This window comes from Typopeltis vanoorti, chromosome 9 (assembly GCF_054136105.1).
Source record: "Typopeltis vanoorti isolate ZY-2024b chromosome 9, IOZ_Tvanoo_1.0, whole genome shotgun sequence".
Taxonomy (NCBI): Eukaryota; Metazoa; Arthropoda; class Arachnida; order Uropygi; family Thelyphonidae; genus Typopeltis; species Typopeltis vanoorti.
Genome location: NC_143557.1, coordinates 17,033,390 through 17,048,538, shown reverse-complemented (window position 1 = coordinate 17,048,538; position 15,149 = coordinate 17,033,390). Strand labels below are relative to the sequence as shown.

Sequence of the window (15,149 nt, the reverse complement as noted above, 5' to 3'; positions counted from 1 at the left end):
GAACTATACTAAGTTAATAAATAAACAAAAATGTAAATAGTTATAAAATAAAATGTATAAAAAAAGTGTCAAATTTGTGAATAGAAACAAGTATAAAAGTTCATAAAACATATATTAGGAGATGTATCTACAAGAATCAACATTGTATAAATAAAATGATGTAAATGATCAATATAAGGTAAAAAAATAAGGATTTTCTGTAAAAATTTAAAAACAAGAGACTTGGCAAGTCTGATAAAATCTGCTCGAGTGTATAGCACTCAGACAGATTATGAATATGGCTAAAATAGTGACTGCACCCATTAACAAAATGAGTGAAGTCAATTAAAACATGAGAGATGGTTAGTTGGGCACCAAAGAGCTCAAACACAGGTGTGTCACCACCATTTAATTGGAAGGAGTGTGTAAGATGACCATGACCTATGCAGGGCCCACTAAGAACCACTTCTTTCTTACAGTCCCTTCATAAACTACAGTGCCACAATTTAATGTCAAGCTTGATTTCATAGACCTTACTATTGGTCTCACTATTCCATGATGACTCAATGGGATAAATTTCTGCCTGACCATCTGCTGTTAATTGATGTATGGGAAAGGCAAATGGTAGAAGTTTGAGAAACAAGTTGACCAAGCTACAGTATCTGCAGTCCCATCTCCCTTAATCCTGATGTGGCTTGGAATCCAATAGAAGCATACATCCAAGGGTTGCTTCCATAACTGACAGAGGATATGCTGGATTAGAAAGAGAAATATTTCTGTAGCTCTAGCTTCCTTATTACAATGCTTTGAATCTGTATATATCATGCTCCTGTGATAGCAATGCAATCTTATGTAATTTAATGCAAGCTCAATAACAGTGATGAGCAACCCATGCTCCCCCCCCCAACTACTAACCTGCAGCCGTCGAAATGTTGCACTTCATTTAACTGAAGATGTAAAAAGTTTAGCAAAAGCCACAATGTGTTATCAATATGAAGCACGCACTAAGAGGTCACATGAAAAATATGCGCTCATGACGATAATTCCCACGATTATAGACATTTAACTCTATGTACAAACTATGGACTGGAGAAGTTTACACCGTGACTGAGTCTGTTTACACTGAACCATCAGGTAGAGATATATGGATGAAATCTTTATTATTTGGAAACATGGCCTCCCAAAGTGTGCAACAATTTCTACATTCCCTTAACTCTTACAAACCTACTATCAAATTTACATTGGAGCTTGAGAAAGATGGAAAATTCCCTTTCCTTGATGTTATCATTACTAAAAAGCCCAAAAGGCAGTGTTACTCGATGTGTCTCAAATCTTCATATACAGGATGTTATCTTCATGCCTCATCCTTCACCATCTGTCTCAAAAATTAGGCATAATCCACACACTGAATAGTAGAGTAGTTACTATTATACAAAATGACCAACTCATGACAGAACTCCAGATTCTCTCTAATTTCTTTGTTCTCAATTGCTATTCCAAGAAAACAGTTTGACAGGATTTTACTTTGGAACCATTCCACTCATAACAGCCAGAATGTCCAATACAGAGAGTCACACACAATATAATATATTGGAAGTTAATCAATTAATCAGCAGATGAATCAGTACACAAGCTTTTTATCAATCTCAACCAGCCTTTCTTCTGTATGATGTGCCTTCCATCTGTAAAACAGCTACTGAACTTAGGCAAACGAGTTGACAACCTTGAACAACACCTTAATACTATGATCGAAACTTTCTCTTCCAAAATCTGAGCACTGGAAACTAAGCTCGAGATACTTGACCAGCGTCCAATCACAAGTGCACACTTGCCCACTAATGAACTCCGTGACCTAATCACAATAATAGTACGAGTCGATCGAGGCTGAAAACAAGAGACTCAACGTTGTTATTCTGAACTTTCTAACAGAAAATGGTAAATCACTAAAAGAAGACATCAACAAATTAGCAGGAGAATGCAACTTTAATCCAGAAACATCATCAAATGTCATTGTTTCAGACCCATAAACAAAAGAAACACACTGATAAGCACATACACATTAATAAGGGAGATAAATAACAAGTTAAAGGACACTTGTCCCCAATTGCACATACATGACTTACATTTGCTCAGAGGGAACAAAGATGCCAACTTCGAAGATAACCTGAAAAAAAACGCCAAAATGGAGACAACAGTTGGATCATACACTACAAACAACCCAGACTAGTACAAAAATCAAGTGACGCTATTAGTAGCCACCAAGGAGACCAATATACAAACACTGCATAGGAAACATGCAAGACCCATCTGGTCAAATACATGCATCACAGAACCTTGCATATCCACTTCACCAACATCCGTGGTCTCAACTCCAGCCTTAATATCATCCACTACCATCTGCAGTCCACCAAACCCCACTTACTCTTTTTTAGCAGAAACTCAAATCTCACCCCCCAGCACTATCCATCTCAATCTTCCAAACTACAAGGGTGGTTTGATCCAAGGGTGGTGTCTGCACATATATCTGCTCCAACATACCCTGACAGAGGGCACCTAACCTAGAATTGCCCAACTTTGACCTTCTTTTGTTGAAAATAACCCTTCCCCCCACTCAATCAAATTCATCTGCTGTATTTATTGCTGTCCTAATGCAACCAACCACTCTGAGCTCTTTAATTTCCTCTCTTTAAAAATTGACTTTCCTCCTCCAGTTGTACGGATCTTGCAGGCAGAGATGCTGAAACATTTTCCATCACTAACGACCTTACACAAATTGTTCACATGCCAACCAGAATACCAGATAACCCAAACCACTCCCCCAAATACCCTAGATCTCTTCCTTAACAATGATTCTTCCAAATAAGCAGTGAATGTAGTGAGCCCCCTGGGTAATTCTGATCACAATCTAGTGCTCATCTCCTCCCCCATGCAGCAATGCATACACAGTCTCTCACACACAATAGTTTGGCATTGTAACAGTGCCAAGTGTGACAGCCTCCGAGATTACTATGGCTTAATTCCCATAGTTGAACTATTGCTGTCTTCCAATCCAAATGTATGCACCGAACGTATCACCAAAGTAATCCTCACTGCCATGAAAACATACATTCCCCACACTTCTCTGAATTGCCGTTCCCTATCTAAACCCTAGGGAATGGCAATTCAGATATCTATCTCCAAAAGATGTGCCAAGGCTGTACAAATGAAGAATCAAGCACAGCACAACTGGTCAAATCAAGAACTCCATCCACCTTTAGTGCTTATACTGAAGCAGATGCAAGAAAATTATCAGTGCTTCCAAAACAGAATTTAAACGGGCAAAACGGATACTTGCTGCCTCCCAAACAGCAGCTGTGCTTTTTGCAGATGACAGTCTCTTGCCAAAGCAATTGGTTGTAACTTTTGCCCTACACTAAACCCACCCTATCATACCCAGATGGCTCTTTTGCATCATCACCCACACAAAAATCTAATCTCCTGGCTTCACACTTTGCCTCCAATGCACACATAACTGACAATGGCAAATGTCCCCCAGTCATTCCAACTGTCCAACATACAATGCTCACTGTATCCTTTTGCCATCACAGAAAAAAGTATCCTTGTATGTGTGTATGTATATATATATATATCAAAGCCTGGAAACTGGCCTATATTCAACCTATTCCTAAGAAGGGTGACAAATCACTGCCATCTAACTACTGAAGTGATGGAGAAAACCAATCAATTCTCAACTCTTATGCTACCTCGTAATCACCCAGCTATTAAGCAACCACAAGTATGGATTCCGTCATTGCCGATCAACAAGAGATCTGCTCTCATATATCACCCATCTCTGGACAAATGCCATGGAGAATTTGGTGAATCTCAAGTGGTTGCATTTGATATCTCCAAAGCTTTTGACCAGGTCTGGCACAAAGGCTTACTACGCAAACTCCTATCATTTGGACTGTCTCAGAACTTCTACGGTTGGATTGCCAGCTTTCTTTCTGGATGCACACTATGTGTAATGGTAGACAGTTCCCTATCCTCTCACCATCCAACTAATGCTGGGGTTCCACAAGGTTCTGTTCTCTCACCCACTTCCGTTGACCTCCAATACACAGTTTTGCAGATGACAGCCCATTGCACTCCTCTATTTCATTTGACAAACCTTACTCTACACAACTCCAATATACAGAACATCAACGACCACTGCCTTCAATTCTGATTTCCAAGCCATCCTCCAATGGGGCTCAGATAACCTCATCAACTTCAATGCTAGTAAAACCCAGTTCTCTTTCTTTTAAGTTCTGTCTTATTTCTCACAAAAAAGAACCATCTTTCCCCAGTATTATTTTTGATAACACTCAAATTTCCATACAAGATGAGATTTCTCTTCTTGGAATTACCCTGACATCAGGCTTCTCCTGGCACATATACAACCATTGTCCAAAGCTTCCAAACAACAAGGATTTCTCTTTCGCTCAAGACATTACTTCACCTCTAAACAGCTGTTAACCTTATACAAATCACAAATCCGTCTAGCTATCGAATACTGCTTTCACACTTGGAGTGAGGTTCCTAAAAGCTCCCTCCAAATGCTTGACTCAATACAGAGGAGAACAATTAAGTTGATAAATGGCTCATCTCTTACCAACTCACTCTCCTCACTTTCATATAGACATTTGGTCTCTGCAATTAGTGTATTCTATAAATATTTCCATGGCAAATGTTTCTGAAATATCATCAATAATTCCCCCACTCAGTACTAAGGAAATTGGAACACGTACAGCTGCTGCTTAATATCCTCTCACAGTACACCTTGAAACCCACAGAACACATTTATTTTCCTCCTCATGCATCCTTGCTACTGCTGTACTGTGGAACAGTCTTCCTCCTGATGTTTTTCCGAAGCAATACAATATACAGACTTTAAAATCAAATGTAAACAAGTTTCTCCTTTCCCAACCCATATATGGTAGTAACGTACTATGGGTTGATCAACCTACCTCTTGTGTATGGGCCCAACAAAAAAAAAATAATAATAAAATTAATAAAATAAAATAGCATCTGTTTTCAAAGATCAACATCAGAGTAACTTTTAAGCCAATTCAAACTGTTGAATTGGCTTAAAAAGTCTTTCTTTCTTTCTTTCTAACCTTCTGAGATTAGAAAGAAAATGTTGCAGATGTTGACCACAAAAGAAGTCAGATCTGGTTTGGCCAAACATGCTTTTAATATCAACAATGTAGTTCATCAGAACCTTTCGAACAAGCCTTATATATAAAAAAAGACCTTTTATTCCAGACTTCTGAATGAATATGGAATAATGAAAACCAAGGATTGACACATTTTTAACATTAGAGATTTTAATTTCGCCAAACAATCATCTTCTATCACTAACTGCAGATAGATAATGCATTTCACTCATTTTTATGTTTAATTTACCGTCTAACATAAAGGAACTTATTTATATTGTAATGATTTTTCAGAGTTTAATCAACATCTTTGTATTCATATTTATTTTGATATGTCTAATCCTAAAGAAGCACCAGGTGGAACTATTTGGTGTAATTTGTTATGCAATGACTGATAAATTCCTGTGTTCTTTGAGAACATGGTAAAGTCATCCACAGAGAGAGCATTACAATTGGAGTTTTTGTTATCGAATTAACAGTGACTGTAAAAAGCTTGTGACTCTTAAAACTGAACCTGGTGGGACCCCCTCCTCTTAGGTATATGGTTGGGAATGAGCGGTTCCCAATCAGACTTGGAAGATTCAGCTTGTAAAAAAGTTCTTGATAAAAATGGGGAAGTTCCCCCTGAAAACAAAGTTGTGTAGATCTTTCAATATTCCAAATCTCTAAGCGGTGTCATATGCTTTTTCCACCTCAAAGAAAACCAATAGTAAGTACTCAAAAAATTTAGTGTAGAATGATATTTATGAATGAAAAAAAAAGTTATTTCTCTCCAGAAACCATAAAAGATGAGAGTTAATCATTTTTTCTAGAACTTTGAACAGAGCATTTTGATCAGAGTAATTGGATATTAGGGATTATGGATCCTTCTCTGGCTTAGAAAAGGCAATAATAATGGCCTTTTGCTGAAACTTGGAAAACTATTCTCACATAAGATTCAGTTGAAAGGGTGCTACAGTTGAAATGTTGGGGATGACAACAAAAATTTTACCATCTCAATTGAAGTCATCTGGTCCAACAGCAGCTGAATGACATTTAAGCAGAGAAGCTTTCATTGTTTCTCTTGTGAATGGCCGGTTGTATCTTCAGTACTATTCATAATTAGGATTTCATGGTCAATTCCTTATAGTATGTGTAATTATAGGTTTACTAGTATTCTGGATAACATTATTTATAATAGCATGTGATTTTTTATTGTGAAGTTAAGCAATTAAATGACAAAGGTTAAAAGAATGCTTGTAAACAGTTCTTATAAACACATGTTCCTTTATTTAAATGAATTTAACTTTCGCCATAAGACTAATTTATTATTTCCTTAAACTATACAGCTGACAACTTGGGTACTGTAAGGCAGTGTTTCCCAACCTTTTTGATGTCGCAGACCCCCTGCAGCGAATGTTAATTCACCGCGACCCCCATAAAATCCAAAATGTAAAATTTTTTTATTTTACATATCATAAAGATGAAGTAATAAATTACAATTTTACAACACTAAATGTGTCATTTATGACAATGCAATACTGTTATAAATGGAGATATTCGGAAGAATATGAACATATCAATTAGGTCAACAGGGGGGTGCTTAAGGGTCAAAGCTGTATAACTGAGAGGAGACCTCCACATAGCCTTTAAAGGAATGCGGAGAACCGACCAGGGCTTCTGACCTAATATCCAATCCTTACCTTCTTGTGGTGCACCCTGTTGGGTATCTACTTGGATACTGAACGAACGAGGATGGACTGGCAATTTGGGATTTAGCCGACCAAATTTTATGCTTACTGGTTAAACCAAAATAAAAAATGATGGCACGACATGACAAAATTTCATGCCGGGTGGGGCGTCGCCCGGTTAAACAAGGCCCCTGTTGTTTTTGCGAGGGAACCAGGGCAAACAGCGAAAAGTCAGCTACTGGAACAAATCTGAAAACACTCAACATCAAAAGAGTTAAAGATCAGTACTATCAACATAAGAAGCCTGAATGGCAAAGAAATGGAGCTAGCTGAGGAATTAGATAAGTACCAGATTGACATAATAGGGGTGACTGAAACAAAAAAGACAAAAACTGGTGAATCTTTCTGAGCAATAAATACAAAATGTTATATTCAGGCAATGGCAATCAAGGAAAAGAAGGAGTAGCCATAGTATTCAATACAAAATACAAGGCTAATCTTCTTGAATCGCAGTCAGTCTCAAGTAGAGTAATGTGGGTAAATATGAGAATGGGGAACTGGACAATGAGACTTATTTGTGCCTATGGTCCCACAGAAGGTTCTACTAAGGTAGAATTGGAGGAATTTTTGAGGGTTTAGAAAAAGCAACTGACACAATGAAAAAGGAAAAGTTGGTCCTTGTTGGGGATCTAACAAAGCTAATAATAATAATGCAAATATCTGCTGGATTTCTGCTCAGGACATGGACTGGTTATTACTAACAACATGTTCCAACATAAAAATGTGCACAAATTCACATGGAGAGAAGAGGCAAGGAATAAGAAAAGTCTCACTGACTATGTTATTGTTGATCGTGATGTTTTCTCCCTGGCGCAGGACACCAGAGTGTACAGAGGATTTGAAATTGGAAGTGATCACTATTTAGTCTTGAGCAGGATAAAATTGATGACAGCACAGTGGTAAAAAACATTGACCAGGCATGCAGTCAGGAATACATATCCATTCCTGAAGTAGAAAAAGCCATCAAAGGCTTGAAATGGAAAGGCAGCAGGAGTAGATGATATTCGATTAGTGGCTGCACTGCATAGTTCAGAAAGCCTGGACAGAGGGACGAATTCCCGATGATTGGAGTAGAGCTCTCATAGTACCCATATATAAAAAGAGAAATAAAACTGAATGTGAGAATTACAGATGTATTTTCCTACAGAGTGTTCCTGGCAAGATCTATGCAAGTATACTTGAGAAACGGTTGAGAAGAATTGTGGAAGAAAAGCTTGGTGAAGAACAAGCTGGATTCAGGCCAAATAGAGGCTGTCAGGATCAGATCTTCACTTTACGACAAATAGTCGAGAAAGCATGGGAATATAACAAAGATCTGTATTTAAGTTTTGTCGATTTGGAAAAGGCATATGACAAGGTGTCAAGAGAGAAGCTATTCAATACGCTACAGTTATATGGTGTCAATGGAGCATATATCAAGCAATACTTATTCTGTATTTGAGTTTTAAGTCAGCAGTTAGAATTGAAGGAAGTACAGGAAGATGGTTTAATGTTAAATCTGGTGTGAGACATGGATGTACATTATACCCTATGTTATTCATTATCTATATGGATCACATTATGAAGGAAAGTGGTATTAAACATGATATCAAAATTGGAGATGTTAATATCAGCTCTTTGTTTTATGCGGATGATGTTATACTTCTAAATAAATCCGCTACAAGTCTGCAAGATTCTCTGACTAAATTGAATAGCTGTTGTAATAGATATGCTATGAAGGTCAGCAATAAAAAGACAGACAATGAAAATAGGCAGAATCATTGAAAATGTCAACTGTGTTGTGAATGGAAAACCTGTGGAACAAGTGAAACATTTCAGCTACTTAGGCACGATTTTTACTGAAGATGGTAAATTAAATATAGAAATAGACAACAGAATCAGCAAAGCTAGTATGGTAGGAAGTCAATTGAATAAATTCATATGGAATAAGAGAGAAATTAGTAGGAACACTAAATTAGCTGTATACAAGACAGTGTTCAAACCAGTGTTAACTTATGGATCTGAGAGCTGGGTCAGAAGTAAAACACTTGACCAAAGACTAGCGACTGCAGATATGAGAGTCCTGAGAAATATTAAGGGCATGAACAGATGGCATCAATGGCAATATCATATTAAAAACGAGGATATTAGGAAAGAACTTGACATTGTCAACATCCAGGAATGCGTTAGCAGAACTAATCTCAGGTGGTATGGTCACTTAAACAGAATGGGTGAGGAAAGATTAGCAAAACAAGTGTTCTCTGCCAGGTTGGCAGGAAAACGACCCAGAGGAAGACCAAGATATAGGTGGATTGATACGGTACAAACTGCCTTAGACGATAGAAATATAAGATCTCATAAGGTTGGAGTCTTGACAAATAACAGACTGATTTGGAGGAAAATTGTAGTAGGAAGTTAGTAATGATGTAATTTTTTTCATGTAGTACTATCATATCCTGTACACCCCTTGATTTGATTTGATTTGATGATGATGGGAACAACAGGAGTGAGCAACATGATAAGATAAAGTTTAATGAAAATAAACTATTCCCGGACCCCCTTTGAATTACTCACCGACCCCCGGGGATCCGTGGAACACAGTTTGGGAAACACTGATGTAAGGAATCATGACCATAACAGAGCAGATGCAAAGCAGCAATTGGAGTGGCTGACGGAATGCCAAGCGTTTATTTACCCAGAGAGCACTAGGACAAATAGTGAAACATGTGCTAATGAATTAACCTTAACAGAAGATAATCAGTCTAACAAAAATCAGCAGAAAGAGGTAGAGCCAGAAGTTGAATTTAAAAAGGCCCTTTGAAGACAGCATTGGTGTTACTAAGAAAACCAACATGGGTAAGATCTATCTAAAATATTAAATTACTGAAATATTTCATAATTTGTAATTTATTGTTTATTATATTGTTTATGACATACTTTTTTACTCTATGTGTTTTCCCTCTTACTTTGTTATTTTTGTGATTGCTTGAGCTTATATAAACTACCTATATGCCCTAAGTCATGTATATTACTATTACTTAACTTTAATCCTTTAGTAATCTACTTAGCTTTACTCCCCCACCCTTTCAATGTCGAGTCAAGTATGCTCTCACACGTACTAGTATTGTAGACTAAGGAAAAGCCTCCGGCTGGGACCTACGTTGCTATAAAAGAATTTTGTATCTTTTCTTTACAAACAACAGAATAATTTAATTAAGCACGTATAATATCCCTTAAACCAATTTTATCTCAAGAAACTCCGAATTATTCAATCGTGGCTGTTACTTTACTTAGGTCACACAGGTTTGATTTATTTTTATGAGACAGTGGATTGGCTAACAAAGATCAGGCAAGCTATTAACAAAACCAAACATGTTTATTTTTACTAAGGCAATTAATGTACAAAAGTAATGGGATATATCACGTGCCTGATTCTCCATACATTCATTAAGACACTTAAAGCATTAGACAAAGTAATTTTTTTACACTCAACTTATTTGCAACGTGGATGGAATTTTGCATACTTAACTGTACCTTCTATCTTATTAATTAAGGCACAATTATACTCAACACGTTCTAAGCCTTAGATAACACAAGCAATATTCAAGATTACAATATTCTGTTATACACATTCAAACTGACGTTCGGCTTTCTGACCTCTTCAACATATTATTACAGTAAAACAGAATCAACATCAACGGTCTGTACACACAATCTAGGCTAGTACCATAAAGCAATTTCTGCTGGTTCCTTTCTTGCGCTACGGCTGCGATCGGGCACTATCTGACGGTAGTTGTCTGGTGGCGATTTCCTCCCTTGTAACAGTACTGCATTTCTTCGGCGATGTCAGGAACTGGTTCGGCTGAGAAAAATCAGCACACGCTTGCATCGGTACACTTGAATAATTTCACAGAAGGCTATCTTCAAATACGACCTCTTCTACTAGTGAATCCCCCATGATCTGCAGAACTACTGTTCGCGGGACCCGACTCTACACCTCCTCGAAAAGCTTGCCATAGGAACAAAAAATAAGAGAGAGAGACTTCGCCCCTCAATCTCTGCCTTTTATATCATTTGCCGTCCCTTGGCCTTCTTTCCAAAACTTCCTGGATTTACTGGAAGCGCTCTTATCACCCACGCTTACATTAGGTTTTGGCGGCAAAACTCATTTAATCTGGTGACCTTCGGTTTACTAGCCAAATCCTTTCCGATCTTTTTAGTTACAATTGCTTATGGTTCTACATAACTAACATTATAATAAAAAATTTGTTACATTACAGTAGGCTATATACACTTTTATTTATAAGTATTTTATGGCCCATGTAAAATCGATATAGGTGAAAAATATTTCTACTTTTCGCCACAAGAGATTTTACACTACTTTATTAAGGCATTGGGATCAAGAAAAAAGGAGTTCCTAAAGTTTCATACAAACATGAAGATCTCCTGAATGGAAACCAATTTCAAAAGTACAAATTGAATAAATTCCAACATCGGAAGCTGAACAAAGACTTAGTAATTCCTCTATTACTATGATTACTTCCCCACAGCAGAATGATCCATAAAAACAGAAATCCCATGGAAGGTTCTATTTACAAAGGGAAAAAATCTTTTTCCTTTCACCATTCTCTGGAATGCAGCTTTCAAAGAGTCATGAAGATTAACACTTTGGTGGACCATTCTAGTGGATGTCTATTTATTTATTTTTATTTTATTTTTTTGTGGCACTAATATTAGCAACTTATGCTATGAAGCAACCTGAAAGCAGTTAAAATGTTACACAACCAGATAAAAAGCATATATAAGAAAAATCTGAAGTTGAAAATAATGTAAAATTAATAAATAAACAGAATTTCTCCTTAAAAGTATTGTATATAAATCTATATACAAAGGTCTTCGGCATATAGAAAGAAAAGCATAGTGCAGGTATCCCTCGATTAACGGGGTTAAATAATCCCTCAATGTTACTGCATATATCAAAATCGCGTTAATCAAATCTAATAATCAATGTTAAAAATTATAATTCGTCCATGATCGATTACTGTATCGATAATTCGTTTTATATAGTACTCTTTTAGGAAAGATAAAAAAATGAATGCAAAGTAAATGTTTAATAAATGCTTGTACCTACATTAGTTACTGTATTTTTTTTTATCAAAAAAGATATCAAGAGTAGTTTGAACAGTTTTAGTTTTTTTTTCTTATCGGCTTAAATTCTACGATAACAAGCAAAATGACTCTCTAGACCTCCTCGGCAAACAAGCAATAAAACATAAAGAAAAAATATGCAAATATAATACATGATGGTACAAATTAAGTGGATATTGAATCCAACATCATTTCATAGCCGAATATAGAAACTAAAAGAGTTTCATGCCGAACATATAAAAACTAAAAGCTGAGGCGGATGCAAGTATAAACAACCTTATGGACAACTCTAAGTAAAGGTGGAGTAAACTCCGGATCACTTTCCTTAGTATTTTCCATAATGTAAAGCACATCTCCTAGAGCAGCGCTTCCCAAACTGTGGGCCGCAGCTCCCTTGGGGGCTGTGAAATAACGAAAACAAATTTAAAATGTTTTAAGACTAAGTAGATTTTTTTTATTTTAAAAGAAACGTATTTAACTTTTATTATGTATTATTTCTTTTTTGTTATTTTTTATATTTTAATGGAAAAATTCACACATTGATGTTGGCTCACAAACTTTGCTTCCTGCGTATTTCAGTGCTTAATGAATATTAGTAAATATTGCTTATTCATATGTTTCAATTCAAAGCAGTGGTTAATTGTATTTACTTCGAATGCTTTCCAGGGAATCTTCCTGTCCCTTTCATCATGCGTTCGTAATCAGGGACTGTTGATACTGACTTTATATACATATCAAAACTCATTTTATATTATCACTGTCATCCGAGCTAGTTTTCTGTTACCAATAAAAGTTTCGCATATACTTCACACATGAAAAAAGCTTAAACAAGTTCATGTGGGGAGATAGTAACTGGCTTGCAGTGGTAAACAACAAGCCCTCTCTAACAGCCACTATACTGTAGAGGCAATAAAAACAAGTACTTTTATTATGCCAGTGAATAAGGTATGAGGAATTTGTGTAATATATTTCTCAACAAATAGTGCAATTAGAGACAACTGGGATAAAAACACTAATTAATGAATCACATGTCCCCTCATACAGAAACTATGCTGTATAGACTGAAACAAAACCATATGTTGCATGGGCAAACAAAGTATCTAACTAAAAACTATTGTTGTTAAAAAAAAACGTTTAATTTTCTTGACCAAAAAGCTCTGGAAAGACTTTTATTGGGATTATATTGATCAAGTGAATATAATAAACAACTAAGTTATACCAACTAGTTTCACCAACTAAGTCTGTTGGCATCTTCAGGGTACAAAACTGATGTACGGCACTAAAAAGTAAAAAACTGTTACAAACTATACTCAACCGATTCCAATTATATTAAACAAAGAACAGAGCGCGTACAATACATTCATAGAGCGTGGATGATATCACTTGTTATTTAGGAATGTTCTATAGTTGGCACTATAAATGTATAAATCTACGAATGTATTGTACGCACTCTGTTCTTTGTTTAATATAATTGGAATCGGTTGATTATAGCTTGTAACAGTTTTTTACTTTTTAGTGCGGTACATCAGTTTTGTACTCTGAAGATGCCAATAGACTTAGTTGGTGAAACTAGTTGGTATAACTTAGTTGTTTATTATATGCATTTGATCAATATAATCCCAATAAAAGTCTTTCTAAAAACTATTGTTATTAATTAGATGTGTGTGAGTTCGATTTCCCAAGGCAGCAATAAAATTCAACCGAACGTGTTAAAATTCATAAAAGTGTTAAAACTAAGTAATATATATATATATATATATAATGAATGTTATGGCAGTTTCACATATGGAATTCGGCTAAAGCGTTAATTAAATCCCGCATTAAGCAAGGGATACCTGTATATGAAAAAGGTTAAAAAGGGCCAGTACTATCATTATTTCAGTAAATCTATAGGTAGACTGTATATTAGAGGAATCAGATAAAACCCAACCAAGTACATAAATAATGTAAACTTAATTTCTCCATAAAATTAATGAACATAAATCTATATGCAGAGGTTAGTCTTTTGTAGAAATCTAAAAGCACATGGTATATCAAAGGAATCACAAAATATCTACCTGAGTGTACAGAGCAGCACACTAAAATTATTAAAGGTACTAAAATAATAACTGCACTCATTGGGGCTGTCCATTAAGATACGCACGATGGTTAATGTAGAGCCAAGCAAGAAGATCCTCTCCAAACCACCCTCTGTAGACACCACAGTTTATTTCAGCTTTATCTAATAGACATTGTTACCATGTTCTCTATTCCATGACTTCTGCCATGACTTATAATCTGTCTGTAATCCATACTGGGACATGGCAGATGATGGTGTCTTAAGGAATGACCTGGCCTACTTGTAGAATCTGCAGCCTTGTTTCCTTGATCAACATTGCTTCAGATTCAACAAATATGAACATATGAACATTATTTGAGAGAATAAATGTTGAAACGGGGAGGGCAGTGGTGGACCTCACTTCTCAGTGCCTGAAGAGAGTTTCTTGAATCAATAAAAATAATGAACCTTTTCAATTTTATAAAATTTAATGCAAGCTCTATTGCATGTAGCTCAGCAGCATAGTTGATAAATTCTGGTGTGACATCTGATTAAATATTACATTTGTCTGGGAAGGAAACTACAAATCCCATTAAAGAGTCTGATTTTTTACATTCTTCCCTGTCAAAGAAATAGCCTCTTGGTTATCACCCAGGAATGATAAACAGATGTCACAATCTAGTGTTTACCAGATTCTTTGCGAGTACTTCCTCTTGTGTTTTGGACAAATAATAAATGTGGTTAATTTGCCAGCCTGGTCAGCCAAGTGGTTAGCATATCCGCTCCCCAGCCAAAAGGATGTGGGTTCAAATCACACTGTGGGCATGGATGTTTGTGATTGTCTGTGAAAATACTAGTTGTGGTGGTCGGTGGTAGATGGCGTTGGTGTAGATGATGAAGATAGCTGCGGTTGGTGGATACATAGAGTTGTAGAGTGGGTGCCGTCCCTCGATGAGTCTTTGGACTCCCTGGAGGTGTTACGTAATAATGATAATTTTAAAAAATATGCATAGACAGGTACAAAATCATAATGTAGCAGTGCTATAGTGACATTCAATGTTATCTATGGAATACTGACTATCCAAATTTCAGACAAAT

The 15,149-nt window shown here is 36.3% G+C and overlaps 1 protein-coding gene across 1 annotated transcript in view; it reads right to left on the bottom strand.

Annotated features, from left to right (window-relative positions):
* LOC150102901 (E3 SUMO-protein ligase RanBP2-like) overlaps nt 1–15,149 on the bottom strand; it is a 673,019-nt gene that overhangs the window by 108,881 nt on the left and 548,989 nt on the right. The gene's annotated exons all lie outside the window — the stretch shown is intronic.